Source organism: Symphalangus syndactylus, chromosome 13 (assembly GCF_028878055.3).
Source record: "Symphalangus syndactylus isolate Jambi chromosome 13, NHGRI_mSymSyn1-v2.1_pri, whole genome shotgun sequence".
NCBI lineage: Eukaryota > Metazoa > Chordata > Mammalia > Primates > Hylobatidae > Symphalangus > Symphalangus syndactylus.
The window spans coordinates 101861564-101866487 of NC_072435.2; the positions used below are offsets into that span (position 1 = coordinate 101861564).

At 41.4% G+C, this 4924-nt stretch overlaps 1 non-coding gene across 1 annotated transcript; it reads right to left on the reverse strand.

Moving 5' to 3' along the window:
- Positions 1–4657: 4657 nt before the first annotated feature.
- LOC129461320 (U7 small nuclear RNA) lies at positions 4658–4720 on the reverse strand. Its single transcript, XR_008650474.1, has one exon. It is a non-coding gene; the product is annotated as a U7 small nuclear RNA (small nuclear RNA).
- Between the last annotated feature and the right edge of the window lie 204 nt (positions 4721–4924).

Here is a 4924-nt window from a genome sequence, read left to right on the forward strand (position 1 = left end):
TATTGGAGGCCCAAGGAGAGGTTTACTCTGCTGAAATTCAAAGAACTTCAACATGAACTTTGACACATCCTTGTAAAAAAGAAATGAAACAAAACAAAACTCTTTGGCCACTAGGCCCTGAAGATGCATTATAGCCGCTTTGCTCTATGTAGTATCTCACTGGATCCCCACTGTCCCTCCCTCCCCATGGTCTCCTCCGACCTTCCTGCTATACTTGAACTCCAAATTCTCTCCACTCTGCACAACCATTCAGCTCACGCAAGCCCCAACCTCTAGACTCAGCTCCTAATGCTCCCAGGTGCCCAGCTGAATAAAAAGACTTTTTATTGAAGCAGAACATACTCTTCTTACAAGGCAGCTGTTTGTGGATAGCAAACATTTTTTATCCTTTTCTGTTATATTTAAATATATAAACTTTATTGAGCATTTGCTTTGTGCCAGATGCTAGTGATATAGAAAAGTGAAAAACACGCAAGCAACAATCCTTTAGAACTTAAACCTTAAGTTCCTTAGGAACTTGCAGCTTATGGAACAACTAACCCCCATGCCAGGTCATTGATGCTATAATAGAGACAAGGGCAAATAACCATGGGGCTTAAGGGGATGGGACAGCTTATAGATTGGGACCACTTAGAAATTCAAGGGCCTGACATGCAGCCGTCTGGATTTCCTTTCTTTAGCCATGTGTTCAGCTGGTGTTCCTCATGTCTCCCTTTCAAAAACTTCATTTTGGGTGTAGCTGCTGATGCAGGATTCTTCTCAGCTCCTTTGCTGGACTGGAAGCAAGGGGCACCCCGTCTACTCGGCCCACCCTGCTCAGCCCCTTGCGGGAGGAAGCACATGAGCGAGTGAGTGTGGGGTTCAGCCAGCCACTCTGAGCACCAACACAGGAGCAAGCTCCGTGCGGGGCCTGTGCCCAGACCAGGCATGTCACCCCAAGGGGAATGTGACGGTGCCCAGGCTGGGATGCCTGCAACCCCAAAGCCCCAGAGGGGGTGTTAGTGGGATAATTAGCTCTTTTAATTATGCCATCCACAGCCTGACAGATGGTGGCATGTTAGCAGCTCAGTCGGCCCCTGGCCCCATCTCATGGGGTGGCTGCCCTCCGTCAGTGAGGGCAAAGGGCCACTGTGACCGCCTTTCTGGGTACCTGCACTCGGTGGGTCCTGAGCTCTTGTCTAGCATCCAAGAAAAATGAGGTCATGCTGATGATTGAAGGGTAATGACAGCGGAGAATTTTATTGAGCAACAAAAACAGCTCTCAGCAGAGAGAGAGCTGGAGAGGGGATGAGAAGATCAGGTTATCTTCCCTGAAGTCAGGTCGTCTCTTCCCCAAAGTCAGGTTGTCTCTGTCATTGTGGCTGAATCTGGGGTTTTTATAGGCACAGGATGGGGGTGAGACAGGCCGTAGGTAGTACCGGAAAAGGCAACATTTGATTGGTTAAAAGGCATTATTCAGAAAGAACCAATTGGGAAAGAGCAGAAAAACAGGAATAGAAGTTCTCACTCTGGGCCATTGGTTTCAGGCTGTTCTTTTGGCTTGAAGGTGGGATTTCACTGGGGACCCACCCTTGTCCCCCTAGAATTTCTCTGCCTCCTGCCCCTGTTACTGCCATGATTCTTCCACTGCATAATGTAATATACAGCATTTATGAATGACACTATCCCCAATAACACTAACTTGACAATAACTCCAATTTGAAACGTGTAAAACAGTAGCTCTGCACTACCTCTGAACCATCCCGCAGGGTACCATGAGCATCTGCAAGATCATTCGGTGGCTTGAGCAACAGAGGATACTGAGGGTTCTACAAAGAAAGCCAATATGTGCTAAGATGCTCAATAAAGTACATTTCAACCTAAGTTTCCTGTTCCTGTTTTTTTTGTTTCCTCAAAACCAAATGCAAACCTGAGCTTTTCTTTCACAGTCTTTAAAAATAAATGGGGGTAAGGGAGAGATCTCTGTTATCACAAAGGATGTTGCCTGCCTTCACAATGGTTTCAACAGTTCCTTTACAAAATACTGTGACTGTGCTGTATTTCACCGACTAGCTTGAATTTTGAGCATGCAGCAATTTGGTTGCCAAGACAATCAAACTGTCTTGTCATAGAATCTCTAATATTTATAGAGTACATACTACATGCTAGTTGTTGCGCTGACTGGTTAAATATAATATCAATTTAAACCTCAAAATGAACCTATGCAGTAAATGATATGTCAGATTTCTAAAAGAAGAAAATGGAAGAAACTCTTGCATTTTCTAGAATTATATATAAATAGAACCATTCAATGTGTACTATTTTTGGCCTTGCTTCTTGATGATTTCAAAAATGAGTTTGTCCAAGATTGCACAGCTGATAAGTAAAAGAGCTAGAATTTGAAGCCAGGTTCATTTGAGTCTAAACTCATGATATCTCTCAAACGTAATAATCTATGGAAATATAAATTGCATTGGTTTTGAAGTTATTTCTAATCATTTGAAACCAGATGTTAAAATCAAATGTTTTATCTTTTAATGATATAATCAAGATTTGCCTTCACCTTAGCATAATATACTGCTAGTAAGTTTAAAGTTCAAATCATAGCTGCTGACGTCTTCTGGGTTGAGATATTTAAAACTGATGTTTTTAAATATAAAAGAGACATATGCTCATTGTAAAAATGCTATAACTTTATGGAAGTATAAAGTAAAATGTAAATGTCAATAGCCAACAAAAATTTGAATAGACACTTAAGAAGATCTATGGATGGCAAATAAGCATATGAAAAACTGTACATCATCATCAGTCATTAAAGAAATAAAAATTTCCCTTTAGAAGACCTAAAGTTTAAAAGTCTGACCATGCCAGATATTGGTAAGTATATAGGAAAACTGGAGTACTCACAGACAGCTGCTGGGATGTAAAATGGTAAAACTGCTTTGGAAAACAGTTTGGCAGCTTCTTACAAAATTAAACATATACCTGCCATATGACCTAGCCATTCCACTCCTAGGTACATATTTACACAAGATAAATGAAAACATGTGCAAATACAAAGACTGGTACACAAATGTTCAGAGAAGCATTATTCATAATAGCCCCAAACCCTCAACAATCCAAATGTCCATCAGCAGCTAAATGCGTAAGCAAATGGTAATACAGCCATACAACGTAATGCTATTTAGCAACTAAAATGAACTAATTATTTATACCCTTAACAATGTGGATGAACCTGAAATTAATATTGCTGAATGAAAGACACAAGGCCAAAAATAGTACATATTGAATGATCTTATTTATATACAACTCTAGAAAATGCAAACTGTTAGTAACAGAAAGCAGACCAGCAGTTGCCTGGGGATGGAGGACAGAAAAGGATGATAGAGAGGGTTTTCAAGGGCAGTAAAGACATCTTTGAGGGTGATGGATATATTCATTATTGTGATTGTGGCAATGACCTCACAGGTGTGTACATTTGTCAAAATGTATTAAACTGCACACTTTAAATATATCCAGCATACTGTATGTCAACTATATTTTGACAAAATTCAACACACACACACACACACACACACACACACACACTGCCAAGGACTAAACGCTTATGTTCCCCAAAAATGTATATGTTGAATTCCTAACCCCCTAGGTGATATTTGGAGTTGGGGCCTTTGGGAAATAATTAGGTCAAGAGGATGGAGTCCTCATGAGTGGGGTTAGTGCCCTTATAAAAGAGGCTCATCGGCCCTTCTGCTATGTGAGGACACCACAGCAGGTGCCCTCTATGAATCAGGAAGTTGCCCTCACTGGCTGCCAAATCTTGGACTTCTCAGCCTCCAGGACTGTGACAAATAAGCTTCTAGCATCTATAAGTCACTAATTTTCTGGTATTTTATTGTAGTAGCCCAAACAGACCAAGACAAATACACACACACACACACACACACACACTCAATAGCTCCAAAATTCTCTCCAAAAGTTACCACTGATATCAATGTTATGATCATCTTTCTAGACATTTACACAACAGGGTCATAATGTACACAGTATTTTATAACTTGCTTTTTTCACTTGGGCTTGTTTTCATGTGTATATGTACAGATCTACCTCGCTGGAGCCTGGGAATTCAGTGTGTGAATGCTTTGTGATATTTAGTGGGTCCTCTATTTGTGGACATTTAGGTGGCCTCTTGTTTGTGCTTCACTACAGATCTTCCCAGAGTTATGAACACCCAACTTATGAATCAGTCCCATGCTGGCGCTTTCTCCTACCCTATCCTTCCTCCTTACCCCAGCAGCCTGCAACCGAGCTGTCCTGGCCTACTTGCTCCACCTGGTGGTCAATGTGAGATACTACCTAGGTTTAGTATTTTTCTCTCTAGAGTCTCCTGGTCTCTAGCTTGCCGTTCTCAAATCCATCTTGTCCCTGGCAGCCAGAGTGATCTTTCTAAATACAAATCTGATCTTCTCACTCTTATGATGAAAACGCGTCACCTAAAACAAACATAGACCTCTAAGCAGAGTATACAAAGCAGGAATACTTTGACCGTTGCCCACCTCTCCAGCCTCAATTTTCTCCTCCTAGCACTTTGTACCTTAGCAATACATAACCAATTGTAGTTCGTCAAACACAGAGTGCTGCTTCCCACATCCATATATTTGTACCTGTTTTCTTTTCTTTAGATTTTTCTGGTAAAAACCGGGAAATCTGCCACACAAATTGTAAAAGAGCTGTAACACTGCCACCTGCTATTTTCTCTCCCTGGAGTATCACTCTGCCCACTCCCATTCATGTTTGCCAGGCAAACTCCTATTCAGCTTTTAGAACCCTACTTAACAGACACCCCCGCCTTTCTGCAGTTTTGCCTTTTCCCTCACATGGAGTTGATCACTCTTCCTACTATACCTCTAATACCAAACCCATAACGTTTGATTATAATTATCTG